The 23,176-nt window shown below is 41.6% G+C and overlaps 1 protein-coding gene across 1 annotated transcript in view; it reads left to right on the top strand.

Moving 5' to 3' along the window:
* The first annotated feature begins 1,428 nt into the window (after positions 1–1,428).
* The window catches only part of LOC126260612 (uncharacterized), a 469,680-nt gene continuing 447,932 nt past the window's right edge, over positions 1,429–23,176 (top strand). The window contains exon 1 of the mRNA XM_049957948.1: positions 1,429–1,805. The gene's annotated coding sequence lies outside the window, so the exon portion shown is untranslated. The remainder of the gene's footprint in view (positions 1,806–23,176) is intronic.

The following is a 23,176-nucleotide window of genomic DNA, read 5'->3' on the forward strand; positions in this document are numbered from 1 at the left end:
TCCAGTTTTTGTATATTTACATTCCTCTTTTCACTAGACTGGAGCACAATTTTGCTTACTAGTAACACTCTGACGTATTTATTTAGTGCATTTAATGTATATACTCGCACTACATTACAAACTAAAAATTCTGATCGGTGGTTAAATGTACTAGAAAGCCAAATATATCCCAAATATTAAAAATATATGTGACACGTTTCACTCTCTTCTCACTCCCTCCTCAACACACTAAAGATCGCATGAACTTACAATACTGCTGCCTCCATAACATTTACTTATGCTTCACAGTGCGGTCCGTTGAGGTGTATATCATGATTTTGATGGCATCTTATCTACTACTGTTTCATGCCTGTTAATCAAATGGTAAAGACAACAACTTGAAGATAATTCCAGAAAGGCAGCTGAATTATTCTACTTTGATACAATGTGTGTGTGTTTGTGTATGTGTGTGTGTGATTTTTGTTCAACGTTATTATGGTTCAAATTCAGTCTGTTCATTTCTTATTGACTTCCTTGCAAAACAGGACTTGGTGTGAGGATGCCAGTGTTGCGATAATAAATAAACGAAGTATTCTGTATCAGACTTGTACCGAAAATGTATTTCAGATAAATGCAGAAATTTTACTCATACAGCACATCATATTTTCCAGTATAACATATTTCACTAACCCTGATTTCACATATATTTAACTTCCTGTTTACTTTCAGTTCTCTCTCTCTTTCTCCCTCACACACACACACACACACACACACACACGTGTGTGGGTCTTCTTTATTCTACAAATCATGTTATCCAACCAAGAGTGGAATATTTCACGAACATTTTGATTTTGTCTAAAACACCAGTCTGTTTCAGTGTATTACATAATACCCCACGGGAAATAAATTTGTTTAAACTAACTGGCCTTAAATTAAGCGGGTGAGAGCTGTCAGAAATATATAAAAAGAAAAAAGTCTGGCTTCTACCAGCATTTTTTTTAGATTCACCACTGTCAAAGGAAAAGGCCATTTTTTGAGCTGTGGGTTTCTTGCCTCTTATGCACACAGATATCAAGAAATGTCTGAAGCAGGTGACCAAAAACTTTGCTCAACAATCCTACAAATTTTGCACACATAATAATAGAGTATAATATTTATTCAAAATGCAACCAAAACAGCACAGTAGCTATCGGTACATTAACGTATGCATACAACTCCAACTTTTCTCCGTCCATGTATTTCTCTTTGCACCTGCAGCAAATACAATAATTGTCTATTGCTGTTCCGAACAAACGAATGGTGAAAACGCAACAAATACCTGTAATATTAGATGTTTCGACCTAAGTCGCAAGCACAAAAAAACCGCGTCTTCCTGAGATCACGTGACACCCGCAGAGTAATGTTGACCAGATGCGCAGATCTCAATGCTCACTCCAGAGATATTATTAATCTATGTCTGGCCCCAAGGAGATTTCAATAATGAATATTCTAACCTCCTTGTCTAGACCGGCTATAGTTTGAACTTTCATTTGTTCAGTGTTTATAAACAGCTGTGTCTGAAGTTTGTCAAGTTTTCGGTGTAACTTTCGCGCACCTTTTTGCTACAACGCGTTGAAATAACGCTTGAAGTCATACTGCACAAAGGCTCATGTACCTTCAGACGGACAGTAGATGTTCGATTGCCTAAGCAGTTTTATGCTATCATTTACAGACGACGGACATATTTGTGCCTCTTAAAACTGAAAAACAATAAACAGTAGAGCAAACGAACATTTTAGGAAATCATAGTGGATAAATGTGAACGAGAAAGTTGCAGGTGTTTAAATGTACGTGTTAGTAGCAGTTACCGTATTATAGTCAGTATTTACGAAGTGCAAACGCAAAAGTAAAATTAATACTAACGCGAAAAATAATTTTAATAAGCTAGGCCTCGCGAATACCTGATTTATTTGCAGCGTATATGCCGTAACGTTCAATTTTCTGCTGTTCCAAGTTGCCTGGAGGTAAATCCCCTAGGGGTTGCTGTTCTCCCTTACATTGCAGTACTCGGTCGCTCTTTTGATTTAGCCCCCTAGATACTTCAGCCCATTGTGTATCATTAGAAGCATTGTTGCAAGATTTAATATCACTTGTTATTACATGTTCTTTAGTTATGCATTTTCAAATGTTTATTTCAGGTTCTTTTTATTATTTGTTGTTGGCGTGTTGGGCTGTTTATTAATAGACATCCATCAATAACGTGTTACATTATAAATAGGATACTCTTTTTCCTTGCTAGCATGGGTGCATGCTGATGATGAAATTACTGTATCAACAAAGTTGTTAAATTTTCTTTTTTAATATTTGTGACCTCGCAGTTATTAACTTTATGTGTAGTCTGTGCTGTCATAGGTTAAGCATGTGTAGAATCAGACAGAAATATGCCTTTCATATCATATTAATAGATTGTACTAGTCATTTCTCCAAACAGCTTTCATAAAATTCTTAATTTAACTGTCAGGTGTCAGTTGCTTTTAATGTAAACATGTAGTCCACAGCCATCATGCCATTGCACTTTTTATTGTTGTTATATTTTGTTTTCTTAATTTCCAATTCCTTACTTCATTCGTAAATGTTACAGAAATTTTAAACGACAGTAGAAACTGACCTGCATGTATATCACTGGAAGTGTCATTGTAAATTCTGTGTTTTTTGCAAATAATATTTGTGTAATAAAAGTTTTTCGTCCTGTTGAGTAAAGTTCCTGGTCAACAAAACAAAGATCTAATAGTTGTATTTGCTGGAGCAAGTGTATTTTTGTAGGACATACATTAAGATAATCTTCTCAGTCTCCCTAACGTTACGATCAGAAAAAGCGGTTTTTTGGTAAAGGAATCTTGTCTTTTTGTGTTGTACATACCATAAAGTGGCCTGCATTTGGGAACTGGAAATCATTTTGCTTCTAGCTGTAATCTTGACAAGCCATAATTACTGGGAGAACTATGTAAGGCATCCGGTGTTATTTTAGAATCTGGAACATCAAAGAATTATGTAAGGCATCAGGTGTACTTTTAGAATTCAGAGCATCGAAGGATGTTTTTCCTCTTGTAAGAAGTACTCTCCTAAGGAGTTTGTTATTTTCATTTGTTCGCCATTTAACTGAGTTAGTTGGTCATTCTCAAAGCAGCTTTTTGAAAATTAGTTTTGGCAAACATTAATAATTACCAGTCTTTCTATCATTTAGACCTTGTAAATTACACAACACTCAAGACAGTAGTAGAATTTACAAATATTGACAACTTTGAATGTTAAAATATATTTAACACATTGACTGCTCAAAAATGGCTCTGAGCACTATGCGACTTAACTTCTGAGGTCATCAGTCACCTAGAATTTAGAACTAATTAAACGTAACTAACCTAAGGACATCACACACATCCATGTCCAAGGCAGGATTCGAACCTGCGACCGTAGCGGTCGCTCGATTCCAGACTGTAGCGCCTAGAACCGCATGGCCATTGACTGCCACAAGGCCGTCAGCAGGATAGCAGAGCCACCTGCTGTGGCTGCTGTTAGCCACACTACAGGCAACGTGTTAATTTAAAAGGACGTCTCTTCTATATGCTTGTATTGTATGAGTTCTGCTGTATGTACGAACTTAGTGGTTTGTAAAATTTTTTAAAGTGATAATCCATCCTTAATATACAGTTTATATTGTTTGATGTCTGTTAAGGAAACTCTGGAATTATTCGTATTCATAAAGGTCATGAGTTGAGACAAATGCCGTCTGTGATATTGGACAACTTATTTCATGAATTTGTTGTAATAGTAATGTTCTGCAAAACATTCTAGAAATGCGTTATTTCTTAAAAGTGGTAACAGCAGTGTACGTTTCATAGCCTGTGAAGAAGCAAACCTACGTAACTAAATGAATCTTTGTGCTGTACTGGCACTTGAACAAAATATGTTTGTCTTATTTGGGCAGAGTCCTGCCCTACCTGTAGTGCACTTATGGTATACCATGGCTCTTCTGTTGCATGCTGCTGTTGGCAATTCATCATTGGTTGTAGCCAATTAGTTGATATTATATGGTATCCAATGAAAGTTTCTAGATCTTATAATCAGGGTTGTTACAAATATTATGCTCTGTTTTCCCGGATATGTCATGATTTCGGAAGTGGCTGTTAGGTGTAACGGAATGGCACAGCTTAAATTGCTGTGACTGAAATCAGCAGCAATGACATTTATAATCTTTGTTGCTACAAATATTTTTCTCATTTTTCTGAATGTGTCATGATTTACAAGGCTATGGCTAGGGTTGGACCTAACAGCTGAGCTTAAATTGTTTTGAGTGAAACAGAATACCAGCTGACTTCCTAACGAATCATAGGAAATTACAAGTGTGCATGGTTATTCATATCTGACTCTTGATTTGTTGTGTTCACTCATCATATGAAACTTTATCTTCAGCAGCACCCTACAGAAATGCTGTGGTACATTGTAAGTGCATTTTTTCTGAGTCTTGCCATCGAAGCTATGCAAGTACACATCAGAGGTGAATGACAACTGTGTTTGCCATCACTACTCCCTATGGTTCCTAACTCACAGTCGGTCTTATGTAGTGAAGCCATCTTGCTTAAATACTTCATGTTTTGGCAGTGTCTGGAAGAGTTAAGAGATGTGGTATCATGTTGTACTCATGTATTTAATCAGTTATTTATGTAATAGAGGGAAACATTCCACGTAGGAAAAATATATCTAAAAACAAAGATGATGTGACTTACCAAACGAAAGTGCTGGCAGGTAGATAGACACACAAACAAACACAAACATACACACAAAATTCAAGCTTTCGCAACCAACGGTTGCTTCATTAAAGGGAAGGAGAGGGAAAGACGAAAGGATGTGGGTTTTAAGGGAGAGGGCAAGGAGTCTTTCCAATCCCGGGAGCAGAAAGACTTACCTTAGCGGGAAAAAAGGACAGGTATACACTCGCGCGCACGCGCACATATCTCCATCCACACATACACAGACACAAGCAGACATTTGTAAAGGCAAACAGTTTCAGAAATCAAGTTTCAAAGCTCGAGTTTTGTGTGTATGTTTGTGTTTTTGTGTGTCTATTGACCTGCCAGTGCTTTCGTTTGGTAAGTCACATCATCTTTGTTTTCAGATATAATCAGTTATTTATGCACACAACACCAACTGTTCAAAGTAAATGACACCATCCACAACATCTTCTGTTTTGATGACGCTGTAACCCAAGAATAAAAGAAAAACATTTCTCCATAAAAGTAGAACTCATTTCTTTGTGATTCACCCTTTATATAGGGAATTTTCAGTTGCAGAACAGTAAGTGAAATGCTTGCTTGAGGGTACTTCCCACTGTATCAATTATTAGTGCTCCTTTTCATTCCCTTCGCTTACTAAGCTTGAGGGAAACACTAATGTAAGTGCTGTAATTAATCTAACGTTATCCACATGCTCCCTATGGGAATGACACATATAGAAGTTTGTAGTATATGCCTAGATTCATCATTTAAGGTCATTCCTTGAACTTTGTTAGCAGGCTTTCTCAGGATAGTATGCATCTATTTGGAAGTTTCTGACAGTTCACTTCTTTCAGCACCTTTGTGATGCTTTTCCATGCAGCAAACAAATATGTGACAATTTTTGCTGCCCTTCTGTTTATACATTCAATATCTTGTGTTAGTCTTATTCTGTAATGGTCCCACACGCTTGTGGGTCCCACAACGTCTTGTGAGCATTTCTCTTTGTAGGCTGATTGCATTTCCCTAACGGTTTAACAGTGAACTAAATTCTGTCAGCTGATTTACTTACAACTTACTGTATGTGTCCATTCTATTTCGTACACCTATAAATTGTTGTATCCAAACATTTGTGTGAGTTGACTAATTCCAGTAGAGAGTCATTAATACTGTAGTCATAGGTACTACATTTATTTTTTTCTTTGTGTGTAGTGCACAAGTTTACATTTCTGAGTATTTAAAGCAAGTTGCCAGTGTTTCCACCTCGTTGAAACCTTATTAAGATCTGAGTGGGTAATTGTGCAGCATTTTGAGAGAATACTTCATTATGCATAGCTGTATCATCCTTTTTAAAAAAGAAATAAAAACCGAGGTGGCTAGTAATATTGTCTGCAGGGTAATTAGTGTAGAATATGAATAGCAAGGGTTCCAACACACTTCCCTGAGGCCCATCCAAAGTTATTTCTTTATCTGCCGATGACACACTTCCAAGATATCCTGCTGCGTTCTCCCTACCAAGAAATTTTCAGTCCAGTCACAAATACTTTTGGTAATAAGTGTAGGTGTTGTACTGATTCAAATGCTTCTCAGAAATCAAGAAATATTACATCTACCTGTCACCCTCACTCCAATTTTCAAAATGTCATATGAGAAAAGTGCTAGTGAAGTTTCACATGGTCGATATTTTCGGAATCCATGCTGGTTGGCATGGAGGTGGTCATTCTGTTTGAGGAACTTCATTGTGTTTAAGTTCAGAATATATTTTAAGATTCTACAACAATTATATGTGAAGGATACTGGTGACCTGTGCGTCTTTCCAACTAGTGGGCACAGTTTTTTTTTGGTATGAGGCATCTACAATGGATTATGATTAAATGAGGAAACAGAACATATCACATAAAACTCTTTCATACATAGAGACAGGTGAATAGGAAGAGGTGACCAGTTCCCTGGCCTCCGTATTTTTTGGACCTATGTCCCATTAGATTTGTCCACATATGGACATTTGAAAGTTCTTGTATATCAAACCCTTGTGGAATGCCGCAGAACCGTGTGTCTATGCTCCAGGGTTGCATCTGTATCTCCGGAATTCAATACAATGCTAGAATGACACATGTAACACTGCTAAAGGAGGAAATAGTTCCAACATGGAAATAAAATGCCTAAGGATGCATGTATGTACCACAGCTTAGTTTTTTTTTTTTTTTTCTGTGAGTTATGTCTCTTAGAAGTGTGGCTTTACCTTTGTATTATACCCTGCGTAAAACTACAGGTTTGTGAAATCTGTACAGAAGCACTATATACACTTCCCTTGATCTATATAGGTCAACAGCAGCTCACAATACCAAAACACACATAGCTACGACAGTTCAATGGAATCTGTCACTTCCCTTCACCTATGCAGTTCACGATACCAACACACACATAGCTACGAGAACATATTGAAGTCAGACACTCCCCATTACCTATAAAGCTCAAAAACAACTAATGATACCAATAAAATTTAAATCAAGTACTTCCCCAAAGATATGTAAATCAACTCTTAACTGCCAATACCAAAACATCAACCACCAACACATGCAGTAAATACCACCAACCAAAGAACACGGAAATACCCCACCAACCATCATAACACAAGAAAAATACAACCCAAAAAGCGACTTCTTACCACAAAAGAGTTCTGGCTCTACACATGAGGTCAGACACCACAATCAGCCACAGCCTTTTTTTTTTTTTTAAAAAAAAAAAAAAAAACCTCCCAACCCACCCACAACCTACCAACCTCTCCTACTCCCAACCCAACCTCCACCCTCCCCCCAAAATCAAAGATCCATCGACAAAGAAAAAGCAAAAAATAAATAGATCTTAATCACACACTACAACTCAAAAGCAACTGCAACAAAACAGAACCTCCACAACATAATCATAACACAACCACCATCCCCCACCCACCTACCTCCACAAACATTACCAACAACTCCCGCCTGAGCCACAGCACCCCCCCCCCCCCCTCACAACACATCCTTAACCAATCACCTTCGGCCTATACATTTTACTAATAGCCCTTAAAAAAAGTGAAAAATGCAATAGTCTCCAGGGACGCTCTTCCGCCAACCTTACTCATCTAAATCACACTGAAGGTTAGAAGAATGCCTCTTCCCCCTCCCAATAACTGACTTAACCGCCCCCCTCCCCAACCCCCTCTATTGTATTTGTACATGCCCCAGTCTCATAAATCTTGAATTCTAAACTATGGTTAACAACTAAATGATCATACCCCCTCTGGCCCAACCACCTATAAGATGAAAAAGCATCGGAAACTATTGTGCTACCCTCCTCAATAAATCCCACCAATTCACTTTTCATGCGCCCCTCCAAAACCCTAAAAACACACTATGAAAAACCACCCCCAGATACAACAGCCCCTCACACCCGTAAACCAACCAGAGACTTGCCCCTCTACCGAGCGAGGTGGCGCAGTGGTTAGACACTGGACTCGCATTCGGGAGGACAACGGTTCAATCCCGCGTCCGGCCATCCTGATTTAGGTTTTCCGTGATTTCCCTAAATCACTCCAGGCAAATGCCGGGATGGTTCCTCTGAAAGGGCATGGCCGACTTCCTTCCCCATCCTTCCCTAATCCGATGAGACCGATGACCACGCTGTCTGGTCTCTTTCCCCAAAACCAACCAACTTGCCCCTCTCATACTTTCTCTTCCCAAACTGCGACTCGTCAACCTGCACAACCACCCCAGGCACACCCAACTTACCCCTGTACTTAATATATTCAGAAAAAACTTCCCTACAAAATTAAAACCAGTCATAAACTGTCCTCTCACTAACACCAGTCTCATGTGTACAAAAACTATGGGAGGATCCATAACAAAAATAATACGTCATCAACACTATCTCTCACATGCCCAACCTAGACCTGTTGAACCAGTAACTACGCCTTATGGAGGGCCATAAGTTGACCCTACAGCACCGCCACATGTAGCAGTCCGTGATCCGAGTCGCCAGAACTCTGGCCAACCACATGTTCTGCCGACACACGCCGCACTTCATCACTTCAGCCAACAGCCCAAATAATTGTAAGAATTTTATCAGGGACATCATATCATCCGCCATTTCTGCCCGCAAACGAGAACTATTATATTTATCCATCCAGCCAGAAATTAAACTGAACAACTCATAACACAACATACAGCAAACAGCACTACAGTAACATAGGCACAACAAAAACTTAATTCTTAACTCACTGAAACCAGTTTCTGTTGACGACCAGTCACAAACAACACCTGAACAGATCAAGCAACAACACCAAAATGAACCCAATACACCACATAACACGCTAACCACTGACTGCAACAAAATGACATCTACAAAAAGAACACACTCATAAACTAAACTCTGCACCTTCGTGATGTCACACACAACAACACCCTTATGTCACGGGTCAATACAGATGGATGGGATCGGACACCTCAATTGACCCATGTATTTTGCATCACTGTGTTAAGCTATATTCGTAACAATTCAGTTTAAAAAAATTGTAAGTTTCGTCCTTGACTTACTACCAATATTTCAAGAGACTATTACTGTAACAGACATATTGTGATAGTAAAATAGTTCATGGGAGAAGGAATCTTAATAGGTATGGTAGTTAATAAAATGTTAATAATAAAAAGTAATTAACCTGTGGGAATTGTGTAATTCAAATGCAAATAAGATTCACAGATATTGTGATATTATATGTATTCATTACTTCATTTGCTCTATATTAAATGATTTGTCAGTTATGGACACTAAGGAGGGTGGCGATTATTCCGGTAAACCTGGAATTTTCAGGGAATCACATTTAATGTGGAAAATCAGGGAATTCTGTGTTTTTAACCTTGTACTGAAATTTAATTTTATTGACTTATAAAAGTCACAAATTTTAATCATCATCATTAGCGTACTGCCAAAAGGCAGGTTTTCACATTGTAGTTCTCCGGGCTGTCCAGTCTTTTGCCATCCTCTTCAGGTCCGCATAATTTCCTCTTCCTTTTATGTTGTCTATCATCTTGTATCTCCTTCTTCCTCTCTGCCTTCTCCCACAAACCAGTCCTTCCAAAGCATCTGCTATCAAGCACTCCCTTCTCAATGAATGTCCCAACCAGTTCTTTCTCCTTTCTCTTATAATCTTCAGCAGACATCTTCTCTCACCAAACCTTTCCAATACTCTTTCATTACTCACTCTTTCCATCCAGCTTATCCTTGCCACCCTCCTCCACATCCACATCTCAAATGATTCTAACCTTTTTTCATCCTCTCGTCTCAGTATCCATGTTTCTGACCCATATCATGTCACACTCCAGACAAAATATTTGCCAAGCGTTTTCCTTAAACTTTTATCTAATTTGCCACATAACAGTCTTCTCTTTCTGTTGAGTGCCTCCTTTGCTATGGTGGTTTGAGTTTTCACCTCCTGGTGACATCTCAAGTCTTCAGTTATTGTACTTCCAAGATATTTAAATGCACTTACTTGGCTAATGGTAGCTTGTCCTATTTTAATATTGGACAGTCTGTGTCTTGTACTGATGACCATACTCTTTGTTTTTGCTGTGTTTATTTGCATCCCATATTCCACACAAGCTCCATTCAGATCTTTCTGCCATTAATACCATATCATCAGCAAATCTTATACATTCTATTCTCTTTCCACCAATACATATCCCTCTTTTCCCATCTAAGCCTTTAGCAATCATCTCTTCAAGGTATGCTTTAAACAACAGTGGTGAGAGGCAACAACCTTGTCTAACACCTCATCCAATGCTGCTTCCTTCTGACATTCCATTTCCAATCCTTATCCTTACTTTCTGGTGTAAATATAGATTCTACACTCCTGGAAATTGAAATAAGAACACCGTGAATGCATTGTCCCAGGAAGGGGAAACTTTATTGACACATTCCTGGGGTCAGATACATCACATGATCACACTGACAGAACCACAGGCACATAGACACAGGCAACAGAGCATGCACAATGTCGGCACTAGTACAGTGTATATCCACCTTTCGTAGCAATGCAGGCTGCTATTCTCCCATGGACACGATCGTAGAGATGCTGGATGTAGTCCTGTGGAACGGCTTGCCATGCCATTTCCACCTGGCGCCTCAGTTGGACCAGCGTTCGTGCTGGACGTGCAGACCGCGTGAGACGACGCTTCATCCAGTCCCAAACATGCTCAATGAGGGACAGATCCGGAGATCTTGCTGGCCAGGGTAGTTGACTTACACCTTCTAGAGCACGTTGGGTGGCACGGGATACATGCGGACGTGCATTGTCCTGTTGGAACAGCAAGTTCCCTTGCCGGTCTAGGAATGGTAGAACGATGGGTTCGATGGCGGTTTGCATGTACCGTGCACTATTCAGTGTCCCCTCGACGATCACCAGTGGTGTACGGCCAGTGTAGGAGATCGCTCCCCACACCATGATGCCGGGTGTTGGCCCTGTGTGCCTCGGTCGTATGCAGTCCTGATTGTGGCGCTCACCTGCACGGCGCCAAACACGCATACGACCATCATTGGCACCAAGGCAGAAGCGACTCTCATCGCTGAAGACGACACGTCTCCATTCGTCCCTCCATTCACGCCTGTCGCGACACCACTGGAGGCGGGCTGCACGATGTTGGGGCGTGAGCGGAAGACGGCCTAACGGTGTGCGGGACCGTAGCCCAGCTTCATGGAGACGGTTGCGAATAGTCCTCGCCGATACCCCAGGAGCAACAGTGTCCCTAATTTGCTGGGAAGTGGCGGTGCGGTCCCCTACGGCACTGCGTAGGATCCTACGGTCTTGGCGTGCATCCGTGCGTCGCTGCGGTCCGGTCCCAGGTCGACGGGCACGTGCACCTTCCGCCGACCACTGGCGACAACATCGATGTACTGTGGAGACCTCACGCCCCACGTGTTGAGCAATTCGGCGGTACGTCCACCCGGCCTCCCGCATGCCCACTATACGCCCTCGCTCAAAGTCCGTCAACTGCACATACGGTTCACGTCCATGCTGTCGTGGCATGCTACCAGTGTTAAAGACTGCGATGGAGCTCCGTATGCCACGGCAAACTGGCTGACACTGACGGCGGCGGTGCACAAATGCTGCGCAGCTAGCGCCATTCGACGGCCAACACCGCGGGTCCTGGTGTGTCCGCTGTGCCGTGCGTGTGATCATTGCTTGTACAGCCCTCTCGCAGTGTCCGGAGCAAGTATGGTGGGTCTGACACACCGGTGTCAATGTGTTCTTTTTTCCATTTCCAGGAGTGTATATTAGGCATCTCTCTTTCCAATCTACTACTTTCCTCTTCAAAATATCCATCAGCTTATTCCACTGAACTATGTCAAAATCCTTTTCTAAATCTATAAAAACAGCAAAGATTTCTCTACCTTTCTCCATATATCTTTCCCCTATAGTTCTTAACAGGCCAATAGTGTCTCTTGTTCCTTTTCCTCTTCCAAATCCGAACTGCTCCTCTGCAATCCCTCTATCCAGCTTGCCATATAGCCTTCTGTTCAACACTCTCAGCAACACCTTAGCTGCATGAGAAATTAGACTGATGGCCCTGTGCTCATCACATTTTTTAGTGTTTCTCTTTTTCTCTACTGGTATAATAACTGGTGCAAGGAAGTCCTCAGGCCATTCCCCTTCATCATATATCTCATTACAGGGGTAGACTATTTCTTTTCTTACCTTGTTTCCCAGATTCTTCAATAGTCCTGCTGGCAAATCATCAATTCCACATGCCTTCCTATTCTACATCTCCTTCCGTGCCTTTTCCACATCTGCTTCCAAGATGGTAAGGCCCTTTCCATCTTCCAGCACAAATTGCTCCACTTCAACCTTAATTTCGCTTTGTATTTCATCCCCCTTACACAGGCATTCAATATATTCTTGCCATCTGTTCAAAACACCTGTGGTTCTTCTGCTAGAGTGCCATCCACTCTTTCTATTTCCATGTTATTCCTCTTTCTTTTACATTCAAAAACTATCTCACTAGCCAGTCTATACAATATTGCGTACTTTCCATCTTTCTCCATTTTCTGTTTCATCACATTTCTGTTTCATCCGTTTTCCCCTTGCTTCTTCAGTTTCTCTTCTTAATTCATTATTCAGCTTCCTGTAAATCTTTTTTCCTTCTTCAGTTTCTACGTTTTTCCACTTTCTTCGCTTTTCCAACCTTTGCAACATGTTTTCAGTTATCCATTCTTTCCTGGTACTTTGGGATACTCTAACTCCTAGTACTTCTTTGGCAGAATCCATGAGTCCTTCCCTCATTTTTATCCATTTGTCATTAACCTTTCATCAACACTACCACTTTACCATTTTTTCATAAATCTGTTTTCCAAATATGATGCCTTCTTAGCTCTTTGAGTCTTTCTATGTTTAGTCTTTCTTTTGATTTACCTCTCCAGACCTTTTTCAACTTCACTTGTATTTCTCCCACTATTAGGTTGTGGTCTGAATTTATATCTGCTCCTGGATAAGCTTCGGCATTCTTCAAACAGTTCCTAAACCTTTTTTTTATATCAGGATGTAGTCCAAATGATATATTTCCCATTCAGATTTGATATCCATGTGTAACATTTCCTTTTGTGGTGTTCAAATAATGTGTAAACCACTGCTAATGAATTTTCTTTACAGAATCTAATTAGTCATTCACCTCTCTCATTTCTTATTCCTAATCCAAATTTTACTACTGTATCTCACCCCCCACCCCCACCCCCCATTCGTCTGGAAGCTACAGCACCATGTTAGACTCTCCCCGTCCCATGAAAAACATGGCTACGCAAACTTGCTACTTGCAGTTCAGTTCAATGTTGGCAAAGTCGCCTCTCCTTCAAGCTGACACTTCGTATCCGGGCTGTAGATTCTGCTACCCATTCTTCGCCCTCACCGGCAAAGATGGTTGCAATGCAGCCAGCGAACCATCAGTTCAAAAAGGAATAGTCCCAGGAAGATTTCTTGCGTACCCCGAGTTCGCGGCCGTCTTGCTCTTCTGCCAAAAGCCAAAACAATCATCCAAAGGCAAACAGTCTTCCCCCTCTCCGACTCGTTGGCCCTCTTCGACTCGTCAGTCCCTTTCGACTGACCGACACCGGGCAAGTTCCATCGATCCTGCTGAGTTGATGGACGAAGATCCTCCAACTGCGGATTCTAGTGGCCGTCCTCCCTCGACGGCTCGCCCTAAGCGGCTGATGAGGTGAGTGTTTCTTCTCCATTCTCTGGTGTTCCTAAATTGTATGGCCCTTTTACAATGGAATATCTGTGGCCTTTGTTCTAACAGAGCGGACCTCCAGCTACTCCTGCGACCGCAATGTCCGCTTGTAGTCTGTCTCCAAGAAACCAAGCTACGTCCTCAAGACCATTTTGTTCTTTCCCATTTTGCTTCGCTACGAATGGACCTTCCCCTTATGGCAGGGATTCCTGCTCAAGGTGGGGTCATGGTGCTTCTACGAGATGATGTTTGTCATCACCCTATCGCCTTGCACACCCACCTGCAAGCAGTTTCTGCCCATATTTTCCTTCCCAAATTAACTTTTCCCTCTGCACCATCTATATCCCTTTGTCTTCCACCATCACTAGAGCGGACCTGATGCAGCTTATTGCTCAGCTTCCTACACCCTTTCTGCTCCTCGGTGACACCAATGCCCATCATCCTCTTTGGGGCTCGCCTGTCGCCTGCCCGAGAGGTTCTCTTTTGGCAGATCTTCTTAATCATCTTAGTCTCGTGTGCCTTAACACTGGCAAAGCCACATTTCTCTCTGATTCCACGCACACTTATTCCCACTTAGACCTCTCGATCTGGTCTGCCCAGCTCGCTTGACGTCTCGAGTGGTGTGCTCTTTCCGATATTTACCCGAGTGACCACTTCCCATGTGTGACTCACCTATGCAATCGTACCCCGCTGCAGCGGCTCGCTCATTGGAAATTCTCTCTTGCTGACTGAAGGCTATATTCCTCCTTGACAGTCTTTGACAACCGACCGTTTCCCAGCTGCGATGATCAGGTCGAGCACCTTGTGGACGTTATTCTGTTGGCTGCCGAATCCTCTATCCCTCGTACTACTACTTCTCCCCATCGGGTCCCAGTCCCTTGGTGGACTGTGGAGTGCGGCAGTGCGATTTGTGCCTGACGACATGCGCTTCATGTTTTTCGCCGTCATCCTACGTTAACAAACTGCATCCACTACAAGCAACTATGTGCGCAGTGCCATCGCACTATTAAGGAAAGCACGAAAGCATGCTGTGTTTCCTTCACCAGCCCATTTAATAGATTTACTCCGTCTTCTGTCATTTGTGGTGGCCTGCACCGGATTTCTGAGACTACCACCCACTCCCCGATTTCTAGTCTGACTGTGGCAGGAAACGTTATAGTCGACCCTGTTGATATTTCCAACGCTTTGGGTCAGTACTTTGCGGAGGTTTCAAGCTCCACCCACTACCATCCTACCTTCCTTCCTCGGAAACAGGCGGAGGAGGCTCGTGCAATCTCTTTTCTCTCTTTGAATCGAGAATGCTACAATACTCTTTTTACTATGAGGGAGCTCGAGCGTGCTCTCTCCTCAACCAGGTTTTCTGCTCCTGGGCCTGATACAATCTACGTCCTCATACTGCAGAATCTTCTTCCTGTGGGAAAATGCATTCTCCTCAATACGTACAACCATATTTGGACTGTTGGTGTATTTCCCATGCTCTGGCGTGAAGCTACTACTTTTCCCCTACCTAATCCTGGTAAAGATAAATCTCTTCCTTCCAGCTATCGTCCAGTTTCCCTTACCAGCAGCGTTTGTAAGGTGATGAAACACATGGCCAATGGTCGATTAGTGTGGTGGCTGGAGTCACATCATCTTCTCACTAATGTTCAGTGTGGGTTCTGAAAGCGCACCTTCACGGTTGATCATCTTGTCACGCTGTCAACATTCATCATGAACAATTTTCTGCAGAAGCAACGAACAGTGGCCGTTTTCTTTGATTTGGAGAAAGCCTATGACACCTGTTGGCGGACAGACATTCTACATACTATGCACACATAGGGCCTCCGCGGTCGTCTTCCCACTTTCATCTGGGAATTTTTAACAGACCGAGTTTTCTGGATGCGTGTGGGTTCCTCCTTATACCACACATTTTCAAAGGAGAATGGGGTGCCTCAGGGCTCTGTACTGAGTGTCGTCCTCTTCGCCATAGCCATCAACCCCATTATGGACTGCTTTCCAGCTGGCATTTCCGGCTCTCTTTTCGTGAACGACTTTGCTATTTATTGCAGCTCCCAGCAGACGTGTCTCCTACAAAGCTGTTGTCAGCGTTGTCTGGACTGTCTCTATTTGATGAGTGTCACAAATGGTTTCCGCTTTTCTGTTATCAAATCCGTTTGCATCGACTTCTGGCGGTACAAGGCATTTCTTCCACTGCTCTTGTGACTGGGCCAAAATGCTCTCCCGTTCTTGGATGCAACAAAGTTCTTAGGGCCTACGTTTGATAGGAAACTCAGTTGGTCACTCCATGTGTCCTACCTTGCGGCATGCTGCACTTGGTCCCTCAGTGTCCTTTATGTATTCAGTGGTACCTCTTGGGTGGCTGACCAGACTGTCCTCCTCCGCCTCTATCGATCTCTTATCTGCTCCAAGTTGGATTATGGATGCATTTTCTACTTCTGTGCACGGCCTTCTATCTTACGCCGTCTAAATACAATACAACATTTGGGTATCCGTCTCGCCACTGGTGCCTTTCATACCAGCCCTGTTGAGAGTCTCTACGCAGAAGCCGGTGAACTACCACTGTCATACTGGCGCAACATCCTACTCAGTAGGTGTGCGTGTCGGCTTTCTTCCATGCCAGGCCACCCAACCTTTGACCCTTTTTTTGATGACATTCTTGACCGCCAGTATGAGATGTACGTTTCTTCTCTGCGGCCTCCCAGCGTCTGCTTTTGTTACCTGCTTCAGCAGCTGCAGGTCACACTGCCTGCCACTTTCTGAATGGGGGAGAGCCCTTCACCACCTTGGCTTCAGACACAGGTTTGTGTTCATTTTGACCTCAGCTCATTCCTGAAGGATTCGACTCCCGAGCTGACCTATCGCTGCAAATTTCTCGAACTTTGCTCACAACTTGCCGATAGCATATTCTTCTACACTGATGGTTCGAAGTCCGCCCATAGTGTTGGCTGTGGTTTTGTCGTCGGGGCTGATAAGTTTCAATACTGGCTTCTCAACCAGTGCACAGTTTTTACAGCAGAACTTTTTGCCCTCTATCAGGCTGTTCACTACGTTCGTAGGCACCAGCTCGCTCACTGTGTGATTTGCTCTGAGTCTAAATGATCCTGATCCAGTCCACCCCATCATTTGACGGATCCAGGACTACCTCCATTTGATCCCGGGTGGGGGAGCCCAAGTGATGTTCATGTGGGTTCCTGGCCATGTTGGTTTGCCTGGGAATGACGCTGATGATACTGCAGCCAAGGCCGCCGTCCATCTCGGTCGGCCCGCCTCTTACTCTGCTCCCTCACAAGATATTTGTACTTTTCTCTATCAGTGTATCACATTACCATTGGTGCTCCCTTCATGGGAGCAAACTCAGAGAAGTGAAACTTCTCCAAACAGCCTGGTTGACTTCCTCCCGGCCGTCTCGCCGTGAGGAAGTAATGTTAGCTTGGTTGTGAATAGGGCACTGCCACTTTAGTCACCGCCACTTGTTGAGTGGCGACCCGGCACCCAGTTGTCCTTTCTGTAGCCAGCCATTAACAGTCAGACATTTCCTGATCCTCTGCCCCTATTTTAGCCGCTTATGTCTCAGGGTCGGGCTGCCGCCCGCTTTGCCGTACATTGTAGCAGATGACGTGCGAGCTGTGGCTCGCGTTTTAAGTTTTTTAAAAAGCAGTAAAACGGCAAAAGAGATTTGATTTCTGCCTGGTGACTCCGGTTTCTTGTCGACGTCATTTAGTTACTCTTCCGTAACGTTTTAATGTTTTACATTTGTTTTTTTCTTCCATTTTGTATAGGACCTCGTAATGGTTTTTTCCCCTCGCAGTCCCAGCATTCCCTGGTTCTTTACTGGGCACTTATGACCTTAGATGTTTTGCGCCCTAAAACTCCACAAAAAAGAAACCTACTGTATCTTCATCTCTTCTTTCGCCCACTACTGCATTCCAGTCCCCCATGATGATAATGCAGCTTTTCTGTTTTATTTCTCAATGAGTTCTTATATTTTCTCATAATATTCTTCCACTTCCTCATCTCTGTGCTGGCTGGTTGGCATATATACCCTGTATTAACACCAAATCTTTTGAACTACCCTTCAGTCGTATCATCATCAATCCTCCATCAATGTATTGTACCTTTATTACCTTATTTTTCAACTTTTGTCCTATCAAAATTCCTACTCTATTTTCACCACTCTTGATTTCCCCTAAGTAAAAGAGCTTATAATCTCCATTTTCTCTCTCCCCATTCTCTCCCTGTCTCATTTCACTCAAACCAAGGGCATCTAATCTGTTCCTTTTCATCTCCTGTTTTGCATTCTCTAGCTTTTCTGCTTGCAATAGTGTCTCACATCCCATGTTCCAATCCTTATCTTTGCTTCCTTCATTGTGCCTTTCTTCCTTTCAAATATGGCTTCTCTCAATGTGTTCCCCTCCCGGAGATCCGAATGAGAGAAAGTTTTAACTCCGGAATCTTTCACATGGAGAGACATACCATGTACTGCTTGGGAATGTAATGTGATAGTTTCCCATTAGTTTCCACATAGGCAATAGAGTGCCCAGCCTAAAATCAGCCACTCACTATGCCGTAGACGCGGGCTGTAAACAGCCCTCTGAGGTACAGTCACTACGTGTACTCTTTTTGTACCCAAAGAGAAAAGGTGCCTCTTCTGCCAGCTTCATCGTTCCAAAAGACTCTTTCTCCGCTGTCACTGCTATTCAAGTCTTATACATGTAACAGGAAATGACAGGAAAAGGACATGTTGAGAACAGGTTTAGGATAGGAAAGGGGGAGCAATAGGCCGTTGTGGAACACACTTTGTCTGGCTGCTCCCCTTCAGCCTGTCCGGCTGATAGCAAAGCTGCTGCCGGCATAGCCCTCCAGATCCAGAGCTCGCAAACCACCTCACCCGCACGGACAGTGCTATGTTAAGACGGTGTCCCCGAGGAGGAAAAATTTTAAAATGCTTAATATTTCAAAGTATATTATTGTATAAAGTTATATGAATATTATTCCATTTAAATTATTGAAGTTTAAAAATTAAAAAAAAAACGTCTGTGAAGCTATTGCTTGTTCTAGTGTATGCCAGCTGAGAGGAAAGAAAAGTTGTTATTGTGGTACTGCCCCCTCCCTCCCCCCCCCCCTTGCCCCCACCCTTATCACCATTAATTTATAAGGAGCTTCGTATGACACCATTTTCCTCCCCATATTTGGTATTCTCAGGGAATTTTTTGATTTATTTTATTTTTATCAGGTTGGAGTAGCCCACTTCACTAAGGGTTTTCTGCTTTTCACACTTTACACAAAATATCTTTTCCTTGCATTTTGATGAACAAATTCATCAACAGTATCTTCAAAATTCAGTTTTTAAACCACATCATGTTCTACTGAGAACATGACAAGAGAAGACAGGCATTCTTGCTATTTGCTGCTCCTGAAATAATTCTTGATCAGCTGCAGATGTGAAAAGCTTCTTTCAGCTGAGGTGATGATCACTGGCATGGTTGGCAAAATTATGTAGGCAATACAAATGTTGGGAAATGGGTTTACAATTTCATTTAAGTATTCAATATTAGCACTTGAGTTTTCATATCCTTGGGCACAATTTCTCTGAACACTTCGATTTCTGTCAAAAGTTGAGGAGCAACAATGTTTTATGAACATACACCATTTATTTTTGCATTTAACTCGTCCTCAAGTTTTTCTACAAAGCATTTTCAGTTCTTCACCCTATATGTGTCTGAAGCTTTCTGGAGAACACAAGAAGCTGGTTATCTCAGATTATGTAGTCAGTTGCCCAAACATTTCTTTCAAACTTTTCAATTCTGTATCAGCTACAGGGTAGTAAAAACTCAGTTTTGTATTTCTCCTCTGGAAATTGGGCCCTACAAACCATGTCATCACTTCCATAATCAAATTGCTTTATCTTCTTCTCAGTTCTATTTTCTTGAAATTTTGACTCAGTCAGTAAACTTTCAGGTATATTTTTTGCACTTATCTGTGCATTAACGAAACCTTCTTGATGGAAATTCTCAATAAACTTCACTAAACTTTTGAGGGATTTAGTTGCTACTTTTACATCCACATTTTCTGCTTGAAGTGCTGTACTTGCTGTGTTAATGATAAAGAGAAACTGACACCATATGACAACACCTACAATAAATTCGGAAGTTTTCTAATTTGTTCACAGAAAGCGAGTATGCTTCACTCTTTGTTTTCAGTTCAACAGTGCTATTGCTCATCTGAAGGAGGCCATCTTTTACATCTCTTGCCTAGTACCTCGTAGCTTTGACACTCTCCAACCTATTTGCCTCATTAGTACCTGAAAGTCTCTTCACTGTTAGGGTTGCACAGTAAGATCTCCCATCTCTAAGTGGCTGCACCAAAAGCAATGTATATTCTTTGAATTATACCAAAAAGTGTGACTACTTTTGCTGTGCATGTAGTCACACCTGATACCACAAGATTAAGACTCTGCAGAGCACATGACATATAAAATGCTCTTGGATCACACTTTAGGATTCAGGCTTGAACATCACTTTAGTGACCTTTCATATTTGCACCAGTATCATAACTTTGGCCTCAACAATTGTGAATATTGAGCCTTAGTTGATCTAGTTTCAACAAAAGGGTTTCCTGTTGAAGGGACATTCAGAAAGTCGAGAAAGCGTTCTTCTGCAGTCTCTTCGTTTTAAGTTTACAAACCCAACAATCATTGTCATTTGTGCATTGCGGCTTGTATCAGGAGTACATTTAACTGATGACAAAAAAATATTTTCATAGATTTTTACCGACTTTAAATGTTCCTGTAAAACTGGGTCAGATTCTCCTATCATGTCAGTCGAACCCTGAAAATTACCATTATTATCTTGATACGGTTTGTCACTGGTTCCTCTTCAGGCCATATCACACTGCGCCATCTCTCTGATGGCGAGTATAATTCTCTTTAGGACCGGACACCAGTGTTCTTTATGTTTTTCTAGTAGTTCAAGGTTAATTCAATCAATACGACTTTTTTCTTCCAGCTGCACCTCACATTCTGTTCATTTTTTGTACATATTATGTGGTTAAATGATTGTCCATGCTCATGATGCCATTTTCCTTAATGAACCAATCACTCGACAGGTTGTATGAACAAAATCCGAAAAGTTTACAGCAATAACAAAATCGTTGTCGGTAAATGTTGAATACACAAACCATTTTCCATCCCTTATTTCTCCATTGGGCAAAGTTCTTAAGTAAATATGAGTTGAAAATTTTCTTCTGTTTTCATATAAAGGACAATCAGAATTTACAATTTTAATAGGATCTTTCTGCACAGTTTCATCTATCATGGACGATGTTAACATTATTAGGTCAAGTACCCGGGTCTGGATTTGTGATTATTTCACAGCCTACTGGAATGTGGGATAGCAGGAGGTGTGCGTTCCAATACTTCATTTACATTTATATCTAAAGCACTAAATGATGTGTGGCTACTGCTAATGCCATCACCATTTCCAAGCAAAATACAGTTTTATTCTTAATTAGTGAAGATGGTGGTCAAAGAAACTTTTCGAAAGTGCCTTTTGTGAGTTCAAAAATCGTTCATGATGTAGCCTTTTCTTGTTCTTTAGAGTACCTGAATTATATTTCCTAAATCTGACCTTCACATAATACATTTCCCTGTCAGCACTTTAAACTTCACAGCACAGGAAAAACACTATATCTTAACACAGAATGCACACACAACACACAAAACGGTGTGAACTGGAAACTTATACTAGAACTCATGCCAACGAACGAATTATTCTGTGACAGTCACCCGCTGATTGATGAACATAATGCTTGATTGTTAACCACAACAGTGAGTTGCAAGAGCTTGGAGGGAAGCTGAGAGATAATGACTTGGATATATTTTAATATTACAATCTTGCATCCCTATCATAGTCCTTGGATCCCATGACTCCGATACAGCAATAGTTTTCTGTGAAGTATACCAGTAGCTATGTAGTCATGTGACAGTGGGTATATAATTCAATTATATTGTATTCATATTAAAATTAAAAGTTGTTTCAGAAACACCTTACTTTATTTTTTCAATTTATCTATAATACCAAAATTTCAGTTGATGTTTTAAAGTTCCCTTCTGATTCCTTGCCCAGGCCCCCTAGAAGCGTGGGACCCTTGTGGCTGCACAGGTTACACATACCTAAGGCTGGTCCTGTATGTGCTGTAGCAAACCATAATATCAGTTCAAGGTGACAAATAACTTCACTCCTTGCACTCTGAGAAAATTTGGAATTCATGTAACAAATTCAGCAATAGTTCTATCGTTTGTTACATGAGGACTAGGGAGCAGCTATTTGTAATGTTTTTGAGTGGTTGCTACCAGCCATTAAAAGATGTTCTGTTGCCATACAGTTGGGGTTTGGTGCAGTTCCTGATTTATCTCACTTGTTTTTGGACAAATAATAATTTGTAAGGTTGCATCTAACATTTTTCTCACCCTTCACACCAAACAATATAGTATAATGGTTGAGACGTTTGAGAGACGTTGGATTCATATTCGACATGAGTGCGTTCCAAATTGCTTTAATGATTCTAAGACATTAAATCCTATCTTTCAACTTTTCATCCCACTCTTCCGCCAGAATGCCCTAACACCATTACCATTTGAACATTTTCAGCTATGCTATTGCTCTGAGGATAGCAAAATAATGTTTACTTCAGTGTTAACCATTTGCCCTTCTGTAAAAACTCTATAGCAGAATTGTTTTTGGGTTAATTATGGGACATATACGCAAAAATCAAGTACCAGTGAAATTCTTTTGTGATTAAATCCCCGTTTCATTGTTCTTGAAACCAAGAATGAAATGTGAATGTTTTCCAGCCCTATGCATTTGGAGCTAATTGCAAAGACCAGTGTTGAATGTCAGTACTTTATTGAGTGGACTCTCCCCCCCCCTCCCCCTCGCCCCCTCCCCCCACCCCCCACCCCCCACCCCATCCTACACCCAATTCAGTAATGGCTCAAAATGTGGAATTCATTTCTGCTGCAGCGTGCAGTGCTGAAGAATACAACTGCCTGTTCTCCATGTGGAAGTTGGATTCTGCATTGCCTGCAGCTCGTCACAAGTCACCTGGCACAATAGGATCCATTATAGTATGTTGCAGCACCTCACAGGGCAAAACAAACATTTCCTCCTTGCCCTTTTAACCTCATTTGGGAGTCAG

Source organism: Schistocerca nitens, chromosome 5 (genome assembly GCF_023898315.1).
Source record: "Schistocerca nitens isolate TAMUIC-IGC-003100 chromosome 5, iqSchNite1.1, whole genome shotgun sequence".
NCBI lineage: Eukaryota > Metazoa > Arthropoda > Insecta > Orthoptera > Acrididae > Schistocerca > Schistocerca nitens.